At 37.5% G+C, this 13,785-nt stretch overlaps 1 protein-coding gene across 8 annotated transcripts in view; it reads right to left on the reverse strand.

Annotated features, from left to right (window-relative positions):
* The window catches only part of LOC142075247 (dymeclin), a 222,356-nt gene that overhangs the window by 135,744 nt on the left and 72,827 nt on the right, over positions 1-13,785 (reverse strand). The gene's annotated exons all lie outside the window — the stretch shown is intronic.

Raw genomic sequence — 13,785 nt, forward strand, 5'->3', positions numbered from 1 at the left:
ATAGGAATATATGAAAAGGAAATTAGAAGAGGTGAAACAAAAGCATGTGTTTGAAGGAGAGAACCTTAAACACAGAGCAGATACCAGCTGAAGGATTCATGCAGTAATGCTAATCATGCTAGCATATTAAGACAGGAAAAGGAGCTTGTATGTTGCCTTTTTAATAAAACCGCCTTGGTCCATCATGCAGCATTTTTCTCATGTATTCTATTTTTAATAAACTCAGCATTTTTTAGGCAAAACACAGTAACAAAAACTAATACTGCTTAAACTAGAATCTCCACATTGAGAGTCCTGTAGAGATCATCATCATTGCTCATTATTGTGGGTAGACAACATAGTAGAAAATAATAAACTTCTTGGAAAAAAAGACAGGATCAACAGCAATTCAAATTTAAATTTTAAGGTATTATTAAACTCAGCCTCATATTTTTGCATTCCTACAGAAGATGAAACAACTTGAAAAAGCACTCCAGTTGGAAATACTTACACTGCTCTGAAATTCCTTTTTAAGAGATTGCATGTAAGATGTCAAGGTATGGAAGCACAAACTGTTTACAATAATTAGAAGTTAAAAAGAAATAAAAGTTTGACGTGACAAATCACTATTGATGTTGTCGAAAAAACAGACTGACTGATTCCTCTTGGGTAAGCAAGTTTTTGTTGTCTCACAACTGCCTCGAAAATACACATGTAACAAAGCACCAAAACTTCACTCATTTTAGACCCGCAAAAATTTATTAGGTACAAAAATGTAAATAGCTCACCCTTCCACACCAACTCTCAGTCCTTTGCTCACTAACTATAGTAAGAATGCATGTTAGAATACCCTCCCCTTTATGTAGGTGCATATATATAGTGCATGTATAGCTCCAGTATAAAGGCTGCACCTGAAGGCTGCTCATTAAAACTCTCATTATCATACTGTTTAAACTTTGATGTTTGAGCCTGAAATGCAGAGTCATTTTCATACTTAATCCTTACAGCATTAAAAAAATTAACTCCAATACTAAACTCCTGCATTTGAAATTCCTGTTCCTAATTCCAGCAGTGTTGGTGAACCAAGTTGACCAGCTATGTGCCCAAATACCCATTAACAGGAGACTGCAAGGGGAAGGGGGCAGCAGGGGAGGATTAGAGAACTCCCCCCAGCAAGTCCATAAATCCTTATTTCCTTGCCAGCACTCATGAGACTGTATTACACTGGGGAGAAAAGAAGAAAAGCACCAGAGCTGAAGCAGAGACGCTGCAGACTCAGCATTACTGGGGAAAAAATCAGGGGAAAGGATGAAAGTTGCCCCCCATGGCTATGGTGACCCATGACAACTGCAGTGTCACTGGGCCTCCACCTTTATCACATCTGGGCTCCTGGTACATTCCCAGGTGATAAGAAGCAGCCCCTCCCAATCACATTGGATTATATTCATCCCCAAATGCCTGCTTAGCACTTAATTTTTTTGAGCTTGTCTTGAAATTTTATGGCAGCGACTGAGCCATCAAATTATTCATTTAAGAGGTCAAAGTCTTGAATTATACAGCATTGCAGTAAGAAATAATCTCGACTTTAAAAAGACCCCCAAATTCTTATTTCCTTTTTTTATTAATGCCTAAATTAAAAATCAATTATAACACACTTCCTTAAAGAAGACAGAAAAATTAAGAAAGTTTGGTTTTCAATCTTCTGTGAGATTTAAGATGATCTTAAAAATTTAAGAATCTCTTTAGTCTGCGAGATTCAAGGTGCACAGGACAAAAACCTGTAAGTCACCTGAATGCGAAACATAAGTATAGTATAACCAATTAAAAGAATTTGAAGTACTCTTAACCCTACAAAATTTCAAACCAGCCAAAGAGTATTTTTCTTCAAATGTAATTATATAGTCAGATTTTGTAATATGTTCCCTTCATCAACACAATTGCAAGGCAATTACTGCCATGTCAAGGGCAAGGGAACTAATGCCATTCAGTGTTAAGCAACTTGAAGAAGTTCTTATAATAAAAAGCACTATAATTACAGCCTTCTTAGCAAAAATTTAATGTTACATTAATAATGCTTTATCACTGCGTTTTTGATCCACTGTCCTTAAATCAGAATGAAGCTGAATAAAAATGATGACCATGAAGTTAGCTTTTAAACTCACATGAGTTATTCAGACAGGCAACATGCAAAGAAATCCTTAAAAAAAAACTGAAATAAGTATATAGTTATCATTTCTTGTTAAATTAATTCAAATTCAGCACATTTCTTCTCTTAAAGTAAAAGTTTAGTGTAGGTCTCAGCTAAGCCAGCATTTTTAATTTTCTACCACCCCACCCTTCTGTGGCTGGCATCTGCCATTACTACACCTTTCCTCAGTAGTTAGGAAAAGAGGAATATGGCCAAAATACTGGTGAGTAAATTGAATCTTCCACCAGGGAGAATGAGGTAATTGTGTCCACGAGAAATCTGCACATTGATATATGACCCAAGTAACCTCCTGAAGTTGTGTCGCTTGTTGGTAGGTGTATTCCTCCAGAAAAGCAATCGTATGCCAATGGGTTCATAATATTCCTTTCAGTTCCAAAATGCAATGTCAAATTAGGCGTAAAGTATTGGTTGGTGCTCCCAATGTACTCAAGAGACATTTCTAAGGAAAATATTGTTTCTAATCATTAACAGCTAATTAAAGTGCTAAACAGATAAAGAGGAGGACAGAGAGATAAGTAGTCAGTGTTTCTAGTTGTATTCTATATGTTCACAATATTTGAAATATCACTTTGCTACACCTGATTTTACATTTATGTAAATTTCAAAATTTTTAAGCTATATTTAAGTTTTTTAGCAAATGAAACAAAACAAAAGCAATGCTGCAACCCCTCAGAAGCTCTCCTCGCCATCTTCTTTTCAGATCTAAAGTTACAGTTAACAGAAAACTAAACACATGATGAATATACACTGATACAGAAAAAGCACCCAGAATCACACTTCAGATTCTGCTTCACTGGAGCATCACAGAGAAACAGAATAAAAGGAAGAAAATCTCATGTTTAAAATTCCCATTTAAGCCAATCGCACAGGCACAGGTAGCTGTAACCGTACTAGTGCTGCCTGGCATCATTAAAAGCATGGAATAAAATTTGCCTAGACACTTTAACATATAATGCTTGGATTTCTTTCACATTTAAATTTCACTTTAAATTTCATTTACTCTTATTCTCTTGTCATTTTAGTATATATCCCAAGGGAAACACAAATTACAGAAGTTTTCTTAAAGCTTTCTATATCTCTGGGCAGTGGCAAAGATGAGCTACAATGAGAATTATAAAAAAATTGTAAAACTAAACAACTGAACTGTGAAAAGGATGAAGGGGGCAGATTGCCTGCAATAGCATCATGACCCAAAGTGCTTCTGAAGCTCTAGAAACTCTTGAAAAAGCTCTATATTACCAAATATTACCTTTCTGGTGCTAATTATAAGTGATGAAGTTAATAATCCTTAACCCTAAAACAGTCTCTTCAACATTTATGTATTTGAATCACTTATTCCTTCTATAGAATTTACTGTTTTCTACAAAATACTTGTAATCTATTTTTAATTGCAGTTCTTTAATATGACTGTTTCTTGACTTAATTCCACATGGAACCACATCACTAGAACTTTTGTCAATTAGAGAAATATTAAAATTTTGCCAATTATTTCTGGCAAATACAGAGATACTTTGAGAAGGAACAGACTGCTTTTACCTTTAAAACAGAATGAGAAGATCCATTTTTTCCTTCTCTTCCACAAAACTACCCATCACAGCTTCTTTTTTCCCTATTCATACAATTCTATGTAAGGCACAGCGAGGAAAGCAGGTCTTGCTTAAGAGCAAGATACCATTTTTTGCAATAGAGAATCTAAGGTCTTCTGTAAGATGGCTGGAAACACTGTTCATAGCCATGAAAACAAACCCAGGATTTTAATCTAGTTTGACAGTCTGGAACAACACTTAATGGCAAAATGAAGTTACGACACATTCATCAAAAAAGAAATTTCTTTCACCAGGCTGTTATTTAATGTAAACACAATTCTGCAGAAATCTCAGCCTAATGCTCCGCTCTCTCTTACACAACAAGAAGATACAAATAAGGTTCATGTTTGTACCTACTTGGAGAACAGTTTAAATGCACTTATTTACTTTCACGTGACTAAGGAAAATTTTAAGAGCTTGATTTTAAAGACGTTTTAAAACCAAAAGGTAGGAGGGCAGAGGGTACTTTATAAATTTCCTTGTTATAAAGCACTGGAATGTATAGCCAACTGAACTTCTAGCACTGCATACCATTATTTCAAGTTAGTATATCAAAAAACTGATATATAATTGATTTGTGAGCTTTCTTAGGGTATTTATTAAACTAGTTGTAATTCTTCCACAAAACATGTCTTACTCACTTTCCAACCTTCAGTGTAAAGGCTTAGAAGATAAATACTCTGAGCTCTCTCTCTGGAAAGAGCATTAAATTAACGCAGAGGAAATTGGTGTTACTTATTTCAAAGTATCTTTCTGGGAAAAGGAGAATTTTTTTATTTTTTATTTAGTAACAATTGCAAAATACAATCATATTAATAATTGAACTTCATCAATGTCCTGGTTGAGGAGAACGGGTGAGAATAGCCAATGAACTGAATTGTATGATGTTAATTGCTATATAATGTCGCTAATTGTGATTGTATATTATATAATTGTATTTTATTATTATTACATAATTGTTATTATCACTACTATGGTTGCTATATGCCATATCAATGGTATCACAGTAAGAATCACCCCAAATTAACGAAGAATGAATTTTGATGAAACTGAGCAAAGTGCAGCGATGATAGAACCAGACAAGCGCAGTGGTGATGGAACCGGAACTGGCTTCAGGATGCAACAATCCAACACCACACACCACCCCTCCTGCCCTGACGGACTGTTATGACAGATGGAGCCCAAAGTCAAGGACTAAATGAACTCAACAGACATTTTAGAGGGATGACCCATAGACTAAGGGAATGATATCTGTGTGCATATATCAAAAGACAGGAAAAGTGGTGGTGATTAATTGGGATGTATTGGAAAGTGTGGGACCTGGGCACGACGTAAATGGCATAGAATAAGGGGTGGATACTATCTGGTTTCAGCTGGGATAGAGTTAATTTTCTTCCTAGTAGCTGGCATAGTACTGTATTTTGGGTTTAGGATGAGAATAATGTCGATGACACACTGATGTTTTAGTTGTTGCTGAGCAGTGCTTACACTAAGTGAAGGACATTTCAGCTTCTCATACTGCCCTGCCAGCAAGGAGGCTGGAGGTGCACAAGAAGCTGGGAGAGGACACAGCCAGGAGAGCTGACCCAAACTGGCCAAAGGGATATTTCATACCATATGATGTCATGCTGAACAAAAAACCTGGGGGGAGTTGGCAGGGAACTGGCTGGGCATCGGCGAGCAATTGCATTGTGCATCACTTGTTTTGTATATTCTTCTATCATTATTATTATTTCCCCTTCCTTTTCTGTCCTATTAAATTGCCTTTATCTCAACCCACGAGTTTTACCTTTTTTCCGATTCCCGCCCCCATCCCACTGCGGGAGGAGTGAGCGAACGGCTGTGTGGTGCTTAGTTGCCAGCTGGGGTTAAACCACAACAATCAAGTTTTCCTTTGAATGACCTATCCTTCATTAAGTTTAAACATAGGCATTAAATTTCAATTAATGCTAGCATAGCCTTGTTGAGTATGCTCGTTTCTCTCATCACTGGAACTGGTAACAGCAGATCCTTTCCTCGTTCCCTCACACACACAACCCACATCCTATCACACCATCATTAGCATCCTGCCAATGAGTTTTATTGCTTTTGAAACTATTTTGCAGAGTGCACCAGACTGAGGTGCAGGCACGGGCTGCTTTCGAGACTGAAAAGGAAGAAGTAAGAGTTTTGGTAGACATGAAGATCTTCTTGATCTCTTGCTGTCATTTTAACATTTCCAAAACAACAATCCTGCTCTCTTGTTGCAAAAATAGAAAGAACACAAGTAGATGAGGCTAGGAAAGTCGGTTAAAAAAGCGTTAAATATCAGAAAGAAAAAACAACCACAAAAAAACCACCAAACAGAACAGATCTAACTTATGCTTCAGTAATCTGTGCAAATAAGTCCTAGCTCCACACCCTGCTTTCCTATTTATGAAACTTGCAGCATCCAGAAGATTGTTCAATGCTGCAACAACATCTAAGGCAGCAGTAAATATAGATTATGAAGAACTAAAGCAAAAGTGATTTTCATTGCATCTAATTGATACCATCATGCACTTCCTCCACCAAAAACAGTGAATACCGTATTATTCAAAAACATCACAATTACTATTTCATTCTTATTACATTCAAGCAGCAGCTTTGGGAACTTGAGGGTTGGGTTTTTTTATTTAATGCTTATTATGTGTGTCACATTTCTTAAGTCAATTCAATGGTTCTCACATTGTGGTCTGATGAACACTTTCTGGTGGCCCATGGAGAGCTGGCAGTTCATGTTGTGCTGGCTCTTGTCCTTGTTTCCAGCTGCTACATTGTGTTAGAAGAAAGCTAAAAATACATAAATACTTTCCTACGATTACTTTTCCATGTAAGCAATTTCTCAAGTTGCCACGGGGATGTTATGTGATAATGAATGGGAGAGGAAAAAGTGGTCCATGGAATCATAAATGGGAGAGGCGGGATCAGTGAGGCAACTGCTATATCAAGATGCAGTTCACATAATGTCTCAAGTCAAAGTAATTTCATACTTTATAAGCACGTCTTTAACATCTCAGGTCTTTATTTAAGCAACTTAAAACTGCTAATTTTTAGGAGGAGGACCGGGTATACTTGCTTAAAAGACTATAAAAACAGCAGCTACGTTAGTTTTAGGAAAGTCCCATTGCAAGTTTTTGGAAGATTCATTACAGCAAGAAACGAGCAAAGATGAAATATAGGAAATAAGGAATAATTTTTATGTGGTTAATGAACTTGCATGTTAAGTATTACATCCTCAAGCAACGTTAAATTTATGAAGAGCATAAACAGTGATGTATACACAAACTACAACCTCTGACTGAAAAAGTGGATCTGATTACACTGTAGATTTTTTAGGTAGGGGAATTATAAAACTCAGAAGCGTAAAAATGGCTGTCCTAAATATTGCAGTAGTTTTTGCAGCTGACACAAGTTCTTATAAACGATAGATTTTTGCAACATTATATCTGACATGGTAATACAAATAATAAAAGTAACAATCTTTAATTTTCAGCAATATTTTTCATGCTCTCCACTGTCTGCCATGAGACTAACAGAATTAACCCAAGCTAGATTGCGACAAAGAAGGAAAGATGTTTTAAAAACAACTACAAATGAATAGTTTCTGGGCGACACACAGTCTAGCAAAATAAATTCACATTTTAAATACTGGTAGGCTAGCTGGTTTCCAAGTCATCAGCAGGCTACAGCAAGAATTCACACGTGGGAGATACTAAATTTAAAAGCTTGTGTGCAGTGCTGTAAGCATTTTGAGAGAACAGCTATATACCAGTCCATCTCGACTCCATTTACTGTTTGGAATATAGGAATGGTAAAAGAATTTATATGAGACTAAATGCACGATCAGTTGAAACGGCACATCTAGGCTTAAAGTCCTATCAAGCTACCACTTAGTCCTAGATCCAAAGTGCTGTGCAAAGCCAAAGACACACGTCTCAACAATTTACATAGTGGATTGCCATGGGCTTTATTTCAGGTGCTTTATTACACTTTATTTTCAGCATTTAATTCCTAAATACAATAGAAAAGTGCTGCATTTCTATAGAAAGATTAAAAGCATGTTTTAGATGACATTTTTGAAATGTATTTAAAAACCATTCTAGAAGACATGTTTTAAAACCAAGTTATTTCCTTCTCATCAAATCAGTGTAACAGAACCACTAAGACTGGCTCATTAAAATATATGGCTGAGTACGACTTATTTGTTTGAGGGTTTTCACACCTAATAATACTAATCTAAAGGAGACAAGTATTTCATCCTACTTGCCAATAACAGCAGAAGATAGTAATTTCTGTGAAGCCAAGCTCTGCAACATACATTCTGCTGCCTGCCCTGCTCCTGATCACAGCCTCTCCAGGAATAGCCCAGTTTGTGTGTGTATATCTGTATTTTTAAAATGCACCCCAGGCACCTGATTTTTGCCTGTCCCCATTGCTCCCAGCAATGCTGCAGCAGAACGGGAAAGCTGTGGGGAACGGCTGAGCTATAGGAGCCGCCGGAAAAAAGACAGCCCAGCAGATCTCCACATAAACTCTCCGAAAGCCGCAGCACCGAGAAGCACCAACGTGTCCGAGGAGGCCGGGGCCGTGATGTCATTAACACATTCTGGAAGCAGTTTTTCAGGAAATGAATCATGGAAGCAAGTGAAATGCGAAGACCTATTAGGTAACCATGTTCATCCCCTACCCATGCAACAGTGTTCGCTCCAGTACATTTTGTTATTCTATCCAGTCTAATTTTAAGGGACTAGTAATGGAGCTTGAGCCACATCCTTTGGGAAGAGTGTTCCATAATCTAATAAACCTCATGTTAAGATTTTTTTCCTAATATTCAGCCTAAGCATTACTTTGTTCAACTTCATCTACTTATTCCTATAAGTGGTTCTATGTAATACCATAAAAATTCTCTTCCCCAGTTCAGTGTTTATAGCCTTTAAATAAAAGGCACAGTCATGTCTCCTTTGTTGCCTAGCCAAACTGTATACACGGATTTTTCTTTCCTTTCTTTGAAAGTCTTTTCCACTTTGTTTCCTGCGATTAATCCCAGCTCCAACACTCTGCGTGACCTCTCAAACATCACTGCACTGAAAAAGATTACAAATACTAAACTGTGTAGATTTAGTATAACGAACAAGCATATTCCTCAATTCACTGCAAAAATAGCATTTATTTCATTTTAAACTATTTATCCTCTTTTTTATCTCTAGATCTCAGGAGATCTCTTACTGTGACACCTAAAATGATATAGGCTGCTTTCAGGGCAGGAGCCCCATCTTTGCCATTAGATTGCCTAACTCTTTTTTGGTTTGAACTTCAAAATAAGACAACCACCTTTTCCCAGGAGTTCGAAGCTCAGTTACAGAGCTGCATTCCCATGAAGCTTTTGACACCAGGGCTATATCAGGAATGTATAAAGACACTGAAAAAAAAACCCCTATTTCATCTGAAAAACTACAGAAACATTTATAAACAAAGTCAACACCTTTAAACTGTCTCAATGAAGTTATACACTTAAGATTTCCAGATGGGGTCTACTTCTCTCACGTTCACATAGATGCTGAAGAATGGGATAGCTTTGTTATCTGGAAACCTCTGAATTCATTTTTGATAATCTGTAACACGAACCTGAGTAGTAGACATCCCTGGTGACAGACACCTTGAAGAATTAAGTAAAGCAAATTACATACCACATTCCCGAATCAAAAGGCTATGAAGTTGCCAAATAAAGCTGGAAATAACTCTAATAAACCATTAATTCACTTAAAGAAATATATTAAAAAAAAAAACTATAGAAAGGGAACATCTTAAACAAGGAAGGAAATCTTCACATTTTTATTAGCTCTACTCCCGGCCCATTGCTGGAAACACCTATTTCAACTCCTCTGGACACAAGCAATACAATTTCTGAGATGGAACAATATTTCTGCTGCAAATTTGAAGACTGTCCAGTACAACTGAAGCTGCAAATGTGACCACAATATTTTAAAAAAAAAGTTTTATGGTATTATATAAGAACACAATACCACAGTATTATGACTACTTGAAACCTGGGAAACTAAGTGCAAGCTAGAAAAGAGGAGGGTGAGAGGGAGGAAAACGTATGAGAAATGTGGGAAAAACAGCAATCCACCCAGTGTTGGATTCAATTTTACAACAACTGTCTGACTCAATCAGCTATCAGCCTTGGAACAGCAAACCTCAAGCCAACAACAAACTCACATAGTGAGACATTAAAAAGGAGTTGTTGGGTGTTGGGGTTTTTGGGCTTTTTTTGGTTTGGGTTTTTTTGGTAGGTTTTTTTTTTGAAGGGGGGAGTGGGTTTGGTTGGTTTTTGTTCTTTTTTTTTTTCTCATTGTTTTGGGGGATTTTGGTTGTTTTTTTTTTTAAAGTAGAAAACTCCTCTGGCTTTTGCCCAGGGTACTGTCCCGGTACTTTATTGTTGTGGTCAGAATGGGAGGGAGCACAGTGAATGTGTATAATCCCACTGACAGTGGGATTTTCAGTAACATTTTTTGTCAACTCAATCAGACAAAATTGGGGACGGAAGCAAACATGGAAACATGTTCAAAAATATCTTGGCAAACTGAGAGCAACATTTATTTGCAGCATTGATTTTGACAACAAAATGATCAAGCTAGTCCACTGAAGAAAAACACTACCAGGACCAAACCGATGGCTCAAAGAAACCAGATGAAGAGGATGGAAACGACAGAAGTATTAAAAGTTGAGTAGATAGGAAGAAATAATTTTTCAGAGCATAAGATCACAGGATGATTCAGGCTGGAAGGGACCTCAGGAGGTCTTTGGCCCAACCTCCTGCTCCAAGCAGGGGCAGCTATGGAGTCATCCCAGGTTGCTCAGGGTTCATCCAGCTGAGTCTTGGAAACCCAGGATGCTCCCTGGGCAGCCTGCTCCACTGCTCGACTGTCCTCACGGTCCTCACACAGAAATGTTTCCATAGGATTCCAGAATCTCTTATTTTCTTTTCAAACTAATTCTTCATTTATAAAATGGAAAATTCCCTTCCAATCCTACACATTTTAAACAGGATTAAGGGAGAAGGAAGACAAGCAACAAAACGTTTTCAGAAGTACAAAAATAAATTTTTCAAGAAAAATGAGACGTAGTGACACTGATATCTGATCTTATAATTTCACATTCATTCCTCCCTCTAGCTTCAACAGATTTAAAGTCAGGTGGGGAAATGATTTTAAGACATGTACATGCTCAAAGAGGAGGTATTTTGAATGAAGGAACACCTTTAAACCTAGTGCTGGCACATGCAAACACTTAAATGAAATACTAGCTTTCCTTACCTATATCAAAGTTACTTTTAACTAATACAAAACCAGCAAGTCAAACACTTGTCAGCTGTACTTGCCAGCCATTGTTTCTTTTGCAATGAAGTCGCTAGGTACTTATCAGCAATCTGAGCTACACCTAACTCTGCGCAAGGCATTGTAATATGCATGTAGGGAAAGCATGCATCTGTTTTAAGAGTCTGTAATAGAGAATAGAAGGAAAAATATAAACCCTGAAAGAAAGGTATAGAGAACAAAACAGGTGAAGAAGGTAATTACGTTTAGTATACTACATAATAGTTAAGAATGATTGAGGAATGTACAGTGTAATCCATCAAAGTGAATTTATGATACTGGTCCAGCTCTAAATAGCTTGAATATTTTGACAAAGACAGTAGTCAGAGTAATGCGTGGTGATTCTTGGGAAAAAATCCACAACGATCACACTCACACTACCCTAGACAATAACGCCTGTGCAGCCACATCAACGGTGGGCAGAGAAACGATTTACTAGGAGAAGTGATCAGTATTGTAAGTTTGGAGATGGTGTAATGTTAAGACAGTATTCTGAATGTAACAGAACTCTGGAAAAATTAGAAGTGAGAAGTCTTTCAAGGGTCAGGTGTCCAAAAGTGCTCCATACACCACATACAGACATTTCCAGGAGAAACTATCTCCCATTTATGCACTGCAGAAGAGGTTTTTAGATCTTCAGGTGATGATCTTGGTAGAACATGAAGTACGAACCATAAGAACGACTGGAGCTGCTGACTGCCAGACATTTCTGGAAGTCTGATTGCAATTTACTGGAGAGTTGCAGCCAGAAGTTTTTAAATAGCTCCTAGCATACTGCAGAATACTCTCCGGATTTATTCTGATAACCTTTGTCCTCAAATTATTTTTGGTTTACTGTGCACTCAGAGAATTGCAAGTATTTGTTATCACAAATTTATGCACACCTTGATTAACCTCCCTTTCAGAGAGAGGGAAGAGAAACCTTTTAAAGCCCACTTAACAGAACAGGGCTGCCAGCATGAATTTTCCTCTCCATAGCAAAAAGGCCAAATATTAGTTTAATGGTTTTTTTTCCCCACGTGGATAGATATATTTTGGGTTTTATGTATGTATGTATAAATGGTATTTTATATAATCATAACATTTATTTATAAAAATTATAAAATATAATCTATTTCTATAAATTATCAAATATATTATATCAACTATAAACATATAAATAAGGCAGAATCATGAAGCACTCATCATTTATAAATACACATTTGTAACGCATGCATTAAGTGCAAATTTTCTCTAAGTACAAGGGCTTCTCCTATGGGCAATTTGCTGCTATTCCATGCAAACGGGCTCTGCTGCACTTCAAATACAACGTAAGACCTAACTTAAAAATGTGGTGCTCAGTTACCAAAACAAGTGGTAATAAAAGTTTGTAACACTTTCTCATTCTTCTCCTACTGCAACGTCGATCTGTTCCAATCATGAACCACAAGACTGAACACAAGCGACACAGATGTTCACAATTTCAGGCAACTGCAAAAATCATGGTTGTCCACGCTGTGCCTCGGTTCCCTTCTCTTGTTTGTGCAGACGATACCAAAACACTTACTCATGGGCACCCATCTTTTCTATGCCTTAGATGATCCTATCATAAATGAGAGCACTCAAATTTTCCTTTTTACCATCAATCTTTATTTCCTGGATTCCAGTATTATTTTAAAATAATGCTAATCGGGGTATCGCTATTAATGAATGCTTTTGAAGCAGCACCCTCAGAACTTCATCCCTACATAGAGGGAGAAGGGGGAAGAAGAAATTCAGACTGCCATTGACAGAAGTGACCAGTAATGTTGCTAGACAGATCAAGGCATCCAACAACTGACTTCTCCAGAGCAGTTAGAATTTTATATCACTTAGCAAGTTTAACACACTGCTCCTGTTGACTTGTTGTGACTTCAGGCACTCAATTCAAAATGAACCCATTTCTTAGGTGAGACATGAGAATATGAGCGAGTGGCTCCCGGGAAAGTCTCCCTCTAAAATGATCTGCCTAACGTCCTAACAAAAAAAAAAAAAAAAAGAAAAAAAAGAAAAAAGAAAAATCAAAGAGGCAAATTTTTCTGGACTCAGTTGCCTAAAACACAAGATAATTTTCATCTTTCTGTTCCCTTACTTGTTGAACATATGCAGCTCAGTTTCCATGGCAAGTATCACGACAAGACATATCCCAATTCCATGACAAGACATATCTCTTGTTGGAGGACTTCAGAGCTCATTCTTGCCACCACTCAAGGGGTCAAATCCAGACTTAAGTTCAAGTCCAGTATTCAGGAAACAACAAGGGTCAGGTTTACCATGGCAAAACTCAGCATTTCTCTATCTGTGTTTAACCCGGCAAGAACTAAGCAATTGCGATGGAGCAGGATGAGGTAAGGGGTGAATTCACTGCCTGAATCACAACCGGACTGATTAGCAGACCTGCTGGAGCTGGCTCTGCAAGGATGCAGCTCTCCTCCTGGTCCCGGTTTCCATGATTCCCTCCATCCCATCTCTGAATTACATCTCGAAACTAAACCTCAGCATCTTCTCCAACTGCTTCATGCCCTTCCTTCTACTGAAATAAATGCCCACTTGCTCCTTTCCCCAGCCTGCTGCACATATTCCAGATAAAGATCCC

Source organism: Calonectris borealis, chromosome Z (genome assembly GCF_964195595.1).
Source record: "Calonectris borealis chromosome Z, bCalBor7.hap1.2, whole genome shotgun sequence".
In the NCBI taxonomy this organism is placed as follows: Eukaryota; Metazoa; Chordata; class Aves; order Procellariiformes; family Procellariidae; genus Calonectris; species Calonectris borealis.